The 16,096-nt window shown below is 37.4% G+C and overlaps 2 protein-coding genes across 12 annotated transcripts in view; one reads left to right on the forward strand and one right to left on the reverse strand.

Annotated features, from left to right (window-relative positions):
- PFN2 (profilin 2) overlaps nt 1-16,096 on the forward strand; it is a 103,290-nt gene that overhangs the window by 16,597 nt on the left and 70,597 nt on the right. For 2 of the 6 annotated variants that reach the window (XR_006718648.1, XM_045503301.1), the window contains one exon: nt 2,542-8,943. The exons of the other annotated variants lie outside the window; for them this stretch is intronic. The gene's annotated coding sequence lies outside the window, so the exon portion shown is untranslated. Of the gene's footprint in view, nt 1-2,541; nt 8,944-16,096 lie in introns of those variants that run through there. 6 annotated transcript variants of the gene reach the window in all.
- The window catches only part of RNF13 (ring finger protein 13), a 165,179-nt gene that overhangs the window by 7,342 nt on the left and 141,741 nt on the right, over nt 1-16,096 (reverse strand). The gene's annotated exons all lie outside the window — the stretch shown is intronic.

Below are 16,096 nucleotides of genomic sequence, written 5' to 3' on the forward strand. Positions count from 1 at the left end.
TCCTGATTATTTTTAAGCCCTGGACAAAGGAACTAATATTTTTAAGGTTACAGTAAAGGCAGTTAAATGTAGTCATAAAAATTAAGCATGTCTCAGTTGATAGGTTAAAGAAACAAAAAACTATAAAACTGAGTATTGCTCCACTTTTACACATTCTGCTTTAAAATGCCGTATTGCTTTTTTCCAGTCCCTGAAATAATATCCTTTGCTTTTTACACCTATCTTGGAAAATCTCAATGATGAAGCTATAAGGAATAAGTGTCTGGTAACTTAAAGTTTATGTCTTGGGGATCAGGCTCCTTCACATACTGACTGCAGGGGAGACAGCTCGCATGGAGACTGCCTCAAATGTTTAGTAGAAGGATTAAGTGAAAACATAAGGATTTTTCATCTGCTCTGAAACATGGTGTGTAGTAACCAGTCTTTTGGTTATAGACTTGGGAGAAATACATTAACCGAACGGGCCAGGAAACCACAATTTCAATTGAAGAGCTAATTTTGAGGGCAATATTGAGTAGTAAGTAAAGAGCCAAAAGGAAGTTGGCTGCTTCAGAAGCAAGAAAACAACTAAAACACTATTATGTGTGTTAGAAATGGCAAACTTGATATTTAAATCACTTAAGTGTTAATCAGCACAAACACTTCTGAAAGAGCTGCCAAGTGAAGGTCAATGAGAAAGCAAGGTGATCACATCCCCAAAGTACGGTCAACTATGAGAGTACTGACTAACCTCACAGATACCGCTCGTGCCACGGCCTCAAGTGTGGTTTCTGTGGGTGGGATTCTAGAATATGCCTATGGAAAACTGGCAAATGCCAAATTTGTTTTGTTTAGCAGATATTTCCAAAATATTATAAATTCCCCTACAGTTAGCATTTCTACTACATTCTAAGCCTACAAGAATTCTCAAGACTTGCATGGTTTGGTGCTGCGACTCACTAGAGTGGTGAGTACCCATAGAAGTGTTCTATGTGTTTTCAGTTATCTATAGTTGTATTTACAACTGTGAGAAAATGGCAACGATTGGGATTTTTTTTCTTTCTAACATCTATGTGTACTTTGTCAAAACCATTAGCATATGCTAGAACATGCATGACAAATAGTCCTTTTTTTTTTTTTCCTTTAAATGTCAAGTCTCGTGGTAACCAAAACATTTTAAAGCAAAAATACAACCAGCTCAAACTTAGGGCTACTTTCGGAAAGAAACTTCACGTGTAATATTTACAAAGTTACATATTTTTAAGCTGCTTCATGATTTTGGCAATCTTTTTTTCATCATAAAGGAAATGTTTAATCACTGAATTTTTATAACACTAATATTTATGATTTTTATTTAAGGTTTTGTTTTTATAATAATTGCCACCAAGTGCTGTGTGCCAGGCACTGTGTTATAAGCATTTAACATACTGATTTCCATATTGATTTAAATCTTCTCCCGCCCCGCCCCCCCCCCCCCTTATGAAATATAGGTACTGTTAGTCACATTTACACGTGAAGGAGTATATGGAGAGGTTAAGAAACTTGCACAAGGTCACACAGCCAATAAATGGTGATCCAGAATGCCAGCACAGGTCTGTCAGACTAAAGTCCATCCATGGTCTTAACCATTAGGCCTGTATTGTCTTCTAGCACATCTACTTAGAATTTCACATTTAAATAATCCCCTTTGATTCACAATGTAAAAAGAGCAAGCGTTTAAGAAATACTCTTAACCTGTCACTTAATTAGAAATAAAAATGTTTCCAATTCATAAGCCAGAGCACTTTTTTCCTTCATATTGGCCCATATGGAAAAGGAGCAAAGATAGTTTATTTCTGTCTCCATGGCTTCATATTTTTACAAACCTTTCTAGGATGCTACAAAAAAGCAGCTATATTCTAAAAGTTTAATTGAAGAACACACATTCTTTATGTGTTCTGATGATGAAATGTGATTGTGCACAGTAAGAAAACACATGACTCCACTGAAGGAAAGAGCAGGACACTGGCAACTTTGTTTCTGGAAATGTGTTCATGAATTACTTCACTAATTAAGGATAAGAATAAAAAGTGCCTTAGAGGCCATAAATCCATATAACAAGTTTACAATCTAAATTTAAGCATTGGCCAAATTCCATTTTGAGAGTGATTTTTTTTTTCTTTTTTAAATGTTTGTTTATTTTGAGGGAGGGGGGAGAGACAGAGACAGAGGGAGAGGGAGAATCCCAAGCAGGCTCCCCAGTGCAGGGTTTGAGCTCACAAACCTTGAGATAAAACTGACTGAGCTACTCAGGTGCCCCCGAGTGATTTTCTTTTTAAACCTAAGTTTCCCTGTCTTCCCTATCTTACTTGGTTTTAACTTGATTGCATTATGCAGGTAAACTGGAGTTATACCCAAGATCTTTCTGGATACAGGAGCAAGTATATTAAAAGATTTGTCATTATCTTGAAGTTAAAAGGCAAAATTAAAGGGACTTGATAATGATAAATATTGTGCCAGACCTCAAGTACTTACATTAAGTACTAAAGGTATTGTTATTCTTTTTTCATTATTCCTTTTCAGGCCCCTAGAAGATCAAGATTTGCAACACCCTTCCAGAGCCAACATCAACAAACTCAAATTATGTATATCCCTAAGTAGTTGCGTGTTCTAATCCAGTAGTTATTTTTCTTTTCCCTCATATAAAAGAAATTAAACAAAAAACTTGAGCAGCTTCAGGCACCCTTGGAGTTAAAGTGGAGGATGCACTGGGCCTACATTACTTTTACATATAGCAGAATTACTTCTAGATACTTTTTTTTTTTTTTAACGTTTTTTCATTTTTGAGAGATGGAGAGGGACAGAGCATGAATGGGGGAGGGTCAGAAAGAGAGGGAGACAGAATCTTAAGCAGGCTCCAGGCTGTCAGCACAGAGCCTGATGCAGGGCTCGAACCCACAGACCGTGAGATAGTGACCTGTGCTGAAGTTGGACGCTTAACCGACTGAGCCACCCAGGCACCCCACCTCTAGATACTTTTGCCTATCAACTAGATTGGTCCAATATTTAATTACAACCCTCAGTGCAGCAAAAGTGACTTAAAAAAATCATACGTTAAATGTTCTTCTAAAAAGTGCATAGTTATAAGAACAGAAATATAAATAGGTAATTTACCTGGTTATTGTAGAATATGATAAAGTAAGTATTCTCATATACTGCTGGTAGACCTGAAACTTTGGGAAATTAGTTTCACCTCAAAAAAAAAAAAAATTCTTTCTCTTTGACATAGTAAATTAGGAAGGAGGTTAAGTGCAGCTGGGGGTGGGGAGAGGACAAGAAAAGAGGAATGGGAAGGATTAAAGTCAGGAGACAACTTATTTTATTTTGAAATGGTAGTAACTGAAGAGTAAAGATAGGGTAGGTAGTATTTACAAGTACAGTGTCAGAAGTCAAGAATTTGCATTGCAGCCCTGATATATAATGTTTACCTGGCTTTGCACCCTCAGGTATTATACGTAATCTGTCTGAGTCTCATTTTCCTTATAAATGGTCATGACAGTACTTTCCTTAGTTGGTTGTTCCGAGAACTAAATGATGCAGAGTACATGATTTGCTTGCTTTTATGTAATAGGTGTGATACATGCTTGCAAGATCTAAAATAGAAAATTACCAGATTTTTATTGGGTGCAATGCCCATCCCAAGTCAGTTTAATTCCAGTTAACTCACTTGGTATAAAGTACACTGACTTCTTCAGTTACAGGTTAATGGACTGAAGGTGTAGTTCTAGTAATCAGAGCTACGGGCCAATGATAAAGATCAAGAGTACTATGATACAAACCAACCTACAGGGTCTCAATCCCCTTCAGTCCACCTCAAAGCTACAATGCAGACCTTGAGATCTCTATTCCTGGACATGAAATAATAAAATAGTTCACCCTCAGGTAACTCAAGAATGCACTGATTTCTCAGAAGCCATAGGCATGACAGTAACTCCTACCCAACTTGGAACCTCATTATTTTACTGCTTTGTGGCCATTATGTAAGTAAGTACTCTGTTAGAGGAACAGAGAAATATTTTCTTTTCTGATTTGGTTTTTAAGAGTAAATTCAGAACAGGTTTCCCCTGAAACAGTTCAACACAGAATATTAACTAGCATTAGTTATAGATTCTTAGCTTTGTGAAGAGATGGACTGTCTTTTACTCACCATTATATCCCCAGTGTTCATATAGTGCTTATTACAGACTGGGCTCCCAATAAATACATGCTAAATAACAAATACCACAAAGCCTTTGTTCATTTCATGATGGCTGGTTAAACGGGCAGCATCTGCCTCTCACCTGGTACATCCCATATGAACTCTCCCTGCTTCACTATCAATCCCTAGTCTGTTCTCCATTCACCAGCATAAAGGATCCTTTGCCACAGTACTTTGAGCAGGTCATTCTAATGCTCAAAGCCCACCCAAGTTACAGCATCACGTGATACAATCACAAGTCCTTGTCCTGGCACGATCTAGCTCCCCGTCTATCTCTGACTTCCTCTCTAATCACTCTCCCTCCACCCCACTACCATACTGGCCACAAGCTCTTTACTGTTCCCTGAATATGTCACACTGTTGTCTCAAGACCTATGTAGTTCTCTTCCTCTGGCTGCAGTGTTCTCCCTTTCCCTTCACCCCTGTTTATTCTCTGTTCAAAGTGTCCTCAGAGAAGTCTTCCCTGTCTTTTCTAAAATAGTATCCCATCTCCTCTCCTATCACTCATTTGCTTTTCTTTATTGCACTTACTGCTATGTGACTTTATTTTTTATTTGTTCATTTGCCCCCACTAAGCTCCACAAAGGCTGGATTTTTTTTTCTTTTTTATTTATTGCAGCTTCCCTAGCACCTAGAAGAGTGCCTGGCACAGAGTAAAAGTACTCAGTAAATATTTATTGAAGGAATATATGAATACCCAAGTTATTCCCAGGAAATCTTGATTTCTGCCTCCAATTGCTCATCAGAAGACCTAATCACATAAATCTAAGTACAAAAGGCTAAATATTTTTATATAATGTACATAAATTCTGTAGATCCTGACTGATGGAGTAAAGCTGGCCTCAGATTTTACTATCCAGGTCCAATGTTGAATATGCCAGCCAGCTCTAAAGACAACAAAAGTACTATAAAGATTATAATGTTTTGCACAGTGGCAATATCTGATCTTGTGGCTACTGATCATCAGATGGTATACAAGAAGGAAGAGCTGACTGTACTAGGAGATACAGGAGAAGGGTTCTTGGAGAGGGACTAGGGTCAGGCCTTCAAGATAATCTGGATTTAGAAAAACTAAGGAGGAAGATACTAATGGGAGAATAACAGTTGAAAAGCGTTTGCAAAGAAGAAATAAACATAGCAGAATCAGTTATGCAAGGTTAGAGATAAAGAGCAGTGGAAAATAAGGTTGGATGAGTGTGGTGGAGACAAATTATGAAAAGCTGTGAATACTAACAGGACTCTGAAATGACTTCTTAGGCCATAGAGATCAATTGAAAGCTTTCAAGCAGAGGAATGACTGATGTATGAAATAGCATCTTAACAAGTGTTGATCAGTGTGCTGAAGGGACCCAGGCCTGGGATACAGAGCTCAGTGAGCCTAAAGACAGTAAGACTGGATTGTCACTCCCAAGATTCAAGTAACAAACTGATGAAGGGCTTGCACGATACAGTGGTAACAAGAATGGATAGAGATGCTCTGATCCAATAATCATTTTGAAAGAACAACTCATTGAATCTGGGGACTAGGCGTACGTAATAAAAGAGAGGGGGTAAATCAAAGATGATGTATGTAATTTTAAATGATGGCTGTTTGCTTAACTTTTAAGTGTTTTATTTGGCATTATTAGGATACAAGAGGAGCAGGAGAGGGAATGGAAGCAAATTAACAGGCTGGCAATTTCTTTTTTAAATCAAGAATGGGGCACCTGGGTGGCTTAGTCAGTTAAGCGTCCGACTTCGGCTCAGGTCATGATCTCACAGTCTGTGAGTTCAAGCCCCGCGTTGGGCTCTGTGCTGACAGCTCAGAGCCTGGAGCCTGCTTCAGATTCTGTGTCTCCCTCTCTCTCTGCCCCTCCCCCATTCATGCTCTGTCTCTGTCTCAAAAATAAACGTTTAAAAACATTTTTTTTTAATAAACCAAGAATGGGTAAGTTAATTCTAAATAATAAAGAGATGGTTTTAGTGTTTTGTGATTATATTTTATCCTGAAATAATGTGTAACTGTTACTAAAGATTAATTATAGCCTGAACAACATGTGCAGCTTATTTAGACCACAGTGTGTCAGAACGCACTCTCTCTGCAAAGGTAGAGTATCTAGACTTTCTCACTGGATCACACATTTTATTGTAATATAAGAAATGTTGTATTGTGATGGGAAATCTTACTTTCCATGGAAATATATATAAATTACATTTGCCCTACATTAGAAATTCTTTGAAAATGGGAATCACATTTCTGATCCGTAAGTTTTTTAAAATGTCCATTATAGTAACAGACATACATGGACATTTACATGGCAAATATAGAATAAGTGCCTGCTCGACACCATGAATTATATTAAAGCAGAGGTTAAAGGAAGAATAGGGACTTAGAGGTAAACAAAGCAGGGATGTATGGGTGGCACAGGAAGTAGCCCATGTGGCTAGAATGTAAGATGCAAAGAGAATGGGATGAGGTGAGGGGTAAAAGGCTCAGACCATAAGACCCTTAGGCTTAAAGTAGAAGTTTGACTTTATTCTTACATATAAATGATTCTCAGAATAAACCATGGAGGTTTTCTTGCTGTGTATCATTATGGACAGGGAGTTCCGATCTCCCAACACCAAACACAGTAGCTGGTCAAATATATGCTGACTAATGCAGAAGGGAAAACAGTTTGGGACATAATTAAGTGTGAAGATTGTATAGGTTATCTAGGCAGAGATGTCTATTAGCTAACTGGAGATATGGGACTGGCCTGGAGCTTAGAAGAAAGGTCTGGGTAGGACATAAAAGCATGGATGTCATCTGAAACAGCTCACTAGGAAGAGGCAAGAACTAAGGAGAAGATAATCTGATACAAAGCCCACAGATCTGTGCCTAGCACACAAAACTCTCAAATGTTTGCTGTTAAGCAGTGAACCAAAAGATAAATGGCAGCAAAGGAGCCTCCTGTTTTACAGAAGAACAAGACTAAAAGTACTGATGACTGACCAGAAGCAGTGCTACCAAGTGCCTACTCAACCCACGACACGCCAGGACCGAGAAACAGACATATAAGAGAAGTTACTGATGGCATTGAATTGCACATGTAAAGTCTATGGCAGCATAAAGCAGACAAAGGTTGAGAATCTCTGGACCACAGCATACCTTTTTTACCCCTGGAGGGCAGAAACTGTAACCTAACTTTGTGAAAGTTTCATTGTTTCTTCCTGATTGTGGCCAATATGGAACCAGTTAAACGTGTGTTTAATTACTAAAATGAGTCACACAAGATGATCAGCCTGTGAAAGTTTGCTGACATAATACTATTGGATGGAGAAAAACATCTTTAAAAAAAATTCATAAAAATAGGTCATGGATTAAGAGGCCAAATGGAGCAATATACATGCAAACATTTCCCATAACAGAGTACTAAACAAATGTGCTTTGTATGGTTAGAAAACAATTCTGAGTACTTGAGAGGAATAACCATCTAATAAGACCTAAAGCAGACACTGTCACATAACAACTTCACATTTCTTTTTCTTCAGAAGTTAAGACATCCTGAATATAGTTAACAAGAGCCTAGACTTGCTTAGTTCTGGTCTACAATAATCTGCACTTGAAAAGTCATGATTTTGTCATTTGTACTTGAAAGTCATGATTTTCTTCTCATATCTTAGAGGTACTTAGTGCAGGTATTATCAGAGGTAGGTTAAGTGGTTAGCTCGAGGTCACACATCTAGTCATAAAACCAAGTCTTTTGGTTCCAAATCTTGTATTTCCACCATACCATTTTGCTGACTTCCTAAAAATTAACTGCTGACTTGCACACCGCTATGGGATTCATAAGAACTACTCCCACCCCTCCAGTTATTATGGCTGTGATACAAATTGCCAAAGTTTATCTGTGGTAGAAGAAAACCCAGGAACCAGCTATAGGAAAGGAAATAACTTGTGACTTCAGCGGAATTTGGGGGCCCTCTATAATTCCTAAAATGGAACAATTCCTGCAGAAAGAAGAGGTAATATAATGAACATTGTTCACTGATTTCTACTGGATTTCTACTAGATCCAGTAAGAATATGTAGTTCCTTTTTTCTTTTTTAATGAGAGAAGTTTTCAAACGTGCACAAAATTATAAGACGACTTCATATTACCATCACTGAGTTTCAGCAATTCTCAATATACTATTTTTGTTAGATCCACCTTCTACTTTTTTCCTTAAGATTTTGTTTTTGCTTTTTTGTTGTTTTTTTTTTAGAGAAAGAGAAAGCATGAGTGGGATAGAGGGGCAGAAGGAGAGAATCCTAAGCAGGCTCCACGCTCAGCGCGGAGCCTGATGAAGGGCTCAATCCCATGACCCTAGGATCATAACCTGAGCTGAAATCAAGAGTTGGACGCTCAGCCATCTGAGCCACCCAGCCCTTAAGTATTTTAAAGCAAACATTGAGACATAACATTTAACAACACATACTTTAGTATGTATCTCTAAACGATAAGGACATTAAAAAAACAACCACAGGGCTATTATCACATCTAAAAAAATGAACTATTTTCTTAATATCATCCAGTACCCAAGGCATATTCAGTTTCCTCAGTTGCCTCAAAACAGATAATTTTTTACAGATATTTACTCAAACTAGGATCCAAGCAGCATCCAAACATTGCACCTGGTTGGTAACTTGTCTCTTTTAATCTAAAAATACCGTGCCCCCATTGTGTATCTTATTTGTTAAATAAACTCGGTCCTTTGTCCCATAAATGTGTCTGCATTCTGGATTTGGGTGATTGCATGGATGGTTGGTTTTCAAGATGGTTCTAGTGCTACATCAATCATTCTGTGTTCAGACCAGAAATTCTACTGGCTCAGTTGGCACCTTTATGCACAGTATGCTTTTAAGAAAAAAGCAGTACTACCTTAAGGCATTTTATTACTCTCTGCCAAAAAATAATTGTTAAAAATAATAAAAATCTGATGGCAAAGAATGAACAATAACCTCCTAGAGCTGTGCAGTGTACAACCTGTGCAATTTTATGTTGCAGCCTGGATTTAGAATTCTTGCTAAGATAATTTACCACAAGAAAAAGTGGGTGGGATTTCTTTTTGACAAACTGGCTTACTTCAGTAAGTACTTACTGACTTAAACTTGAAAGGCATAGGGGCACCTGGGTGGCTCAGTTGGTTCAGTGTCCAACTCTTGATTTTGGCTCAGGTCATGATCTTGCAGTTCATGAGTTCAAGCCCCGTGCTGGGTTCTGTGCTAACAGCACGGAGCCTGCTTGGGATTCTCTGTCTCCCTCTCTGCCCCTCCACCACTCATGCTCAAAATTAAACATTTACAAAACAAAAAACTCAGTTTTCAACATTATCATTAGCCTTTGAAAGTGCAGAACCTGACAGTCTTTTCACACTCTCGACTGTGTAGCCCCAAGCATCTGAACCAAGAAATAAAAATCAAGTTTAAGGTTTTTGGCAAACTTTTTAAAAAAATTAATGTGGTTTCCAATTCTATGTTGATATGGAAACCATTTTTTTTTATCTTAACCTTTTCATTCATAATTATGGCAAAGAAGTATGACTTTTTCACAGACAATAACAACTATTAAAATGTGCTTAGTCTGCCACTTCTAAGAGGAAATTAATCCGTTTACTCATTGGTTCTAAATTTCTCCTAATTTGGCTTAAAACAGGATAATCACAGGTATGTTAAGAACAAAGTTTTACACTCTCCAAATGTGGCTGTGCAAATTAGAAACTATTTAGTGTCAGTGGATACAATAGAGGACACATTAGCAAAGGTTTGGAACTCTGGCAGCTGCTGGTAACTATTTTTAGGGCTAGTGTAACTGAATTTAAATGGCTTGTGATTTAACTATAATTTGGGGCAAATATTTAGGTTCCTACCAAGTAAGCCTTGCTAGGTATGAATGTTTCATAGAAATTGAAAATAATACAACACACACAAAAAATATCTTCAAGGTGTAGGCTAATTTTAAAATGAAAGGCCTGTCTAATTTTATGTATTGGGAAGTTACAAAAAGACGAATTAAATCAAAATGTTTTCTAAACTCTCTATTCGGTAAGGAAAACCAGTGTGAGATATTAATTTTATAAGAAACTTGAAATATGACAGTTCCTTGTTGATTTATGTTTACCATTGCATCCTTAATGTTAAGGTACAACAGTGTGCCTAGATAGAGCACAGCAAGGGCCCAGTATATATTTACTGAATGCATGAATAGATATTTAAATTCAGAATTAACTATAGAAGTTACATAAGAGGAGTATTTTTTAAAAGCATTTTTCAAAAGTAATCTATAAATCAGTAATATTAACAAATAGGGGCACTGGGGTGGCTCAGTTAGTTGCGTGACTCTTGATTTCAGCTCAGGTCATGATTTCACAGTATGTAGTATCAGGCCCCATGTGAGCGTGGAGCCTAGTTGGGATTCTCTCTCCTCTTTCTCTACCCCTCCCCCTGCTCATGTGATCTCTCTCTCTCAAAATAAATATTAGAAATAACAAATAGCTTTCTTGGTACTAGAGCACAAAAGGAAGATTGGTAGATGTGACCAGACCTAAAACGTTATAAGGATACCGGACTGACCTGGAAATGTGTAAAATAACAGCAATTCTCATAGAACTCTTGTAGGATGGTAAACTGGTATAAACCCCTTGGAGTGTGGCACACTCATTAAATTTGATGACATACATATTTTCTGACTTGGCAGTTTCACTTCTAGGTAAATCAATGATCCAGAGAGACACATATAACCAAGGTGTGAATTTTCCACTCTGTGGGAGCCCATATCAGGACAGAAGAACATGAATTGTAATTGATTAATTGCTGGAGGCTCAGTATGGACAAGTTTGAGAGTTGAAAACTCTGGGGGGGGGGGGGGGCGGAGGGGGTTCTGGTCCAGCATAGAAGGAGCATAGAAGTCAACATTGTTCTAACAAAAAGCTGAGCAAACTGAAAAATCATTCCTTAGATCAGAGAAGTGAACTCATAGGGCAAACTACTGCACCCAAAATTGGAGTTATAGACAGGTAGATACAGAGATCACAACTAATCAGAGCAGAAACTTCCTGAGCAGAGGCTTCCATGGGAACTACTACTGGGGTAGGGAAACCTAAACTGTAATTAATGAGTTGCCAGAGGCTCAGTCTGTACAAGCCGAAGAGTTAAGAATCCAGGGGAACTGGAACATTTTTGTTTTACCTTGTGGAGCTCTACCAGGTTCTCAGAGCAAATACTGGAGAATAATCCCCTTGGACTTCTGGCAGGGGAGGGGGAAAAGCAGCCATTCTGAAATATGCCAGAGCATGTTGTTCTTAACAAATCTGCACCCAAGAAGAACTATTTAACCAGCCCATAAACTACTGTGGTTTTCATCAGAGTCTAACATGTTAGAAGGCAAATACCCAATTCCAACCTCTATAGCCATCAGGTCCCACCAAAGGCTGGGAAAAAACTGAGAAGCATTTGTGAAGTTCATAGCCCAAAGCCACAAGCTTTCTAAAAGACTGAGACAATCAAAGGACTAAAGAACACTTCTCATCCCCCCACACCTTATGACTACACCACCAATGACCTATTTCTGTAGTTCCTTTAACTCAGAACATCATGTTCAGCTTTCAACAAAAAATTACAAGGGACGCTAAACAGCAAAATCCAGTTTGAAGAGACAGAACCAAACTCAGATATGACAAGGATATTGGAACTATCAGACCATGAATTTAAGATAACTAACATGCTAAGGGCTCTAATAAATAAAGCAGGCAACAAGAAAGAACAGATGGATAATGTAAGCAGAAAAATGAGAAGTCTAAGAATTTTTTTAAAATGCTAGTGATCAAAAAACACTAACAGAAGAATAACTCTGATGGGCTCATCAACAGACTGGACAAAGTTGAAGATAGACTCTGTGAACGATGCATCAATAGAAACCTCCAAAACTGAAAAGCAAAGGAAAAAAAAAACAGAACAAAATACCCCAGAACTGTAGGATAACTAAAAGAAAAAATAAAAGTGTACCATATACACAATGAGAATATCAGAAGTGAGAAAAGCACAGAAACAGTATTTGAAGCAATGACTGAAAATTCTCCCTTATGTTACCATAAGATCCAAAAAGGAAAAAGAAGGGGGGGGGGCAGGAATATCAGAGAACATGGAGCAGAATAAATTCTGAAAATACACTACACCTAGACAGGCATATCATATGCAAATTGCAGAAAAATCAAAGATACAAAAAAAGATTTTGAAAGAAGCCAGAGGGGGAAAAACACTTTACCTATATGGGCACAAAGATAAGAATTGCATCTGATTCTCCTTGGAAACCATGTGAACAAAAAGAGTGATGTGAATGTTTAAAGTCTTGAAGAAAAAAAACCCCACCAACCCAGAACTCTGTACCCTACAAAATTACCCTTCAAAAGCAAAGGAAAAGAATGATGTCAGCATGACAGAAAAGAAAGCCCTAGATCTGCCTTTGGCCATGGAGACACAGACTTAATAACAGACCAGATGTTCCTGTAAGGAATCTAAAAAACAAAAGGTTTCTGTACCCCAGGCATGGGTGAAGCCAACAGCATCAAAAAGCCCAGTAGAAAATGCATGACACTATCCACTCTGTCATACCAAAGCCCCTCTTTCTTGATACATCATGTTTGGGAGGAAACCCCCAATTCCTGTTTTCTACTTGGGGAGGTAGAATGTATGTCCAAAGTCAGAATTTTAGAGGGACTGCCCAAGGGGAGTTTGTCTTGATGGGTCCACGTACTAACAGTCCCCAGGTTGGGGATCTCTGGGAAAAAAAATCCAATAGGCCCTAGAGTCTGCAGTACTACAGGCACACACTAGGTAGAGCTCCAGTATCACAATTTACTATACCACAAGAAGCTGCAATATTGTAGATGTACAACAGGGGGAGAGCCTGAGTAGAAACCAGCAAACCTCTCCAAACAGGAGATAACGTGCACAAGCCCAGAGAGGGTGCATACCCAGAAAGGGCTTGAGAGGTCTCCATATCTCTAGTCAGGGAGAAAGTCCTCTCTGTTAGAAACCAGACTGCAGAATCTGGGAGAGTTGGTTGATTATTCAAATGCCCAAATCCCAGTAACAAATAAGATACACAAAGAAGCAAGGAAACATAACACATTTAAAAGAACAAATTATATCTCCAGAAACCAAACTTAAAGAAAGAAATCTAAAAATTGCCAAAGAATCAAAAAGTATTGTTAAAAGGACCTTAGATGAATTAAAAAGAAGAAAGACAACAAAATAAGGAAATTGATACATGAGAAAAATAATATCCACAAAGCGAAACTATGAAAAACCAAACAAATTCTGGAACTGAAGAATACAAAAACTGAATTGAAAATTTCATAGAGGGTTTCAGCAGGAGACTTGACCAAGCAGAAGAATCTGTGAACTTGAAGATGGGCCTTTTGAAATTTCCAAGGTAGAGAACAAAACTAAAAAAGCAATGAAGAAAAATGAAGACAGCCTAAGGAACATCTGGGACATCATCAAACTGAGAAACCTATCCATTACTGGTATCCTAGAAGGAAGAAAAGAAAGGGGCAGAGAACCTACCTGAAGAACTGGCCAAAATATCCCAAATTGGGGGAGAGAAATAAACTTACAAATTCAATAATCTCAAACAGTTCCAACAAGGAGAAGTCCAGAGAGATGTACTCCAAAACACATCATAATCAAACTATCAAAAATCACAGATAAAGAATTTTGAAGGTAGCAAGAAAAATGTGACTTGTCACAAAGGAACTGCTTTTAAATTATCAGATTTCTCAGAAGAAACCTTGCAGGCTAGAAGGGAGTGGGATAATATATTTGAAGTACTGAATGGAAATAAATGCCAACAAAGAATACTATAGCTAGCAAAAAAGAACTTCTTCCAAAAACAATGGAGAAACTAAGACTTTGCCTGATTAAAAAAAAAAAAAAGAAAAGGAAAACAAAACAGGAAACTCATCACCACTAGACCTTCCCTATAAGACATTCTGGAAAAAGTCCTATAAAATGAAATATGAGGACAACACAAAGCAACACAAAACCAAATGAAACTATAAAATTCCCTGGTATAAGTAATGACAGATGAATATAGAATACTATAGTAGTGCAATTGCAGTGAGCAAATCACAAAAATTTAGAGAATATGTTTTTTAAAAGCATAAAAAGTAATTATAAATCAATGTTAATGGATATATGTAATATAAAAATAATCTGTATAATTAACAAAGTGGGAGAAGGCAGATTTGGAGTAGTTTTTATACATAACTGAAGTCACCAGTTTACAACAGACTGTATAACTTTTAAGATGTTTTGTGTAATTGCAATGATAATCACAAATGAAATATTATTGATAGAATATACACAAAGGGAAATGAGAAAGAAATCAGAACATGTCATTATACACATAAAAAGCCAACAAAATATAAATGAAGACAGCAAGAGGGAAAGAGACCAAAAAAGCTACAAGACAGACTGGAAATGAATAAAATGGCAATAGTAAGTCCTTCCCCATCAGTAAATACTTTAAATGTAAATGGCTTAACACCAATTAAAGACACAGATCAACTGAATGGATTTTTTAAAAATCCAAGGGGTGCCTGGGTGTTTTAGTCGGTTGAGCATTCAATTCTTTATTTGGGCTCAGGTCATGATACCAGGGTCACAGGATCAAGCTCCATGTCAGGCTCCATGCTGTGCGTGAAGCGTATTTAAGATTCTCTCTCTCTCTCTCTCTCTCCCCCCCTCCCTCCCTCCCTCCCTCCCTCTCCCCTGCTTGCACACACTCAAATAAATAAATAAAAGATCCAACTATTTGCTGTCTACAAGAGAATAATTTTATATCTAAGGACACATGGTAGAAGTGAAAAGGTCGAAAAAGATATTCTATGCCAATGAGAGCCTCAAGAGAGAAGTGGCCACACTTAAATCTAAGAAAACAGAATTTAAGATGAAAACTGTCATAAGAGCCAAAGACATTATATAATAATAGAGGGTCAATTCACTAGGAAAACATAGCAGTTACAAACATATATGCAACCTAACATTAGAGTACCAAATATATGAAGCAAACACTGACTAAAGGAAGAAAGAAAAAGCATGACAATAGTAGTAAGAAACTTCAATAACCTGACTTTCAGATATGGACAGAACCATCACACAAGTTCAATAAGGAAACAGAGTATGTGAACAACACTATAGGCCAATTATACCAAACAGTTGTAGTACAGAACACTCCAACCAGTAACAGTGGAATATACATTCTCCTCAAGAGCAACTGGAACATTCTCCAAGGTAGACAACATGTTGGGCCACAAAATAAATGTTAACAAATTTCAGAAGATTGAAATCAATAGAGTATCTTCTCCAACACAAGGGAATGAAACTAGAAATCAAGAGAAAGAAAACAGGAAAATCCACAAATAGGTAGAAACTCAGCAATGTGCTCTTAAATAACTAATGAGTCCAAGAATAAATCACAAAGAAAATTTAGAAAATATCTAGAGACAAATGGAAATGAAGACACAGCATACCAAAACTTATGGGATACAGCAAAAGCTGTACTAAGGAAAGTTTATAGCAGTAAACACTTATATTTAAAGAAGGAAGTTCTTAAATCAACAAACTAACATAACATCTCAAGGAACTAGAAAAGGAAGAATAAACTCAAAGTTAGCAGAGGGAAGGAAATAATGAGGATTAGAGCAGAAATAATGAAATAGAGAATAAAAAATGGGGAAAAATCAGCAAAAGAGTTGGTTTACTGAAAAGAGCAACACAATGGACAAACCATCAGTTAGAATAAGAAAGGGAGAAGATTCATGGCTAAAATTATAAATGAAATATGAGACATTACAACTGAAGTCCCAAAAATTAAAA

Source organism: Leopardus geoffroyi, chromosome C2 (genome assembly GCF_018350155.1).
Source record: "Leopardus geoffroyi isolate Oge1 chromosome C2, O.geoffroyi_Oge1_pat1.0, whole genome shotgun sequence".
Lineage (NCBI taxonomy): Eukaryota > Metazoa > Chordata > Mammalia > Carnivora > Felidae > Leopardus > Leopardus geoffroyi.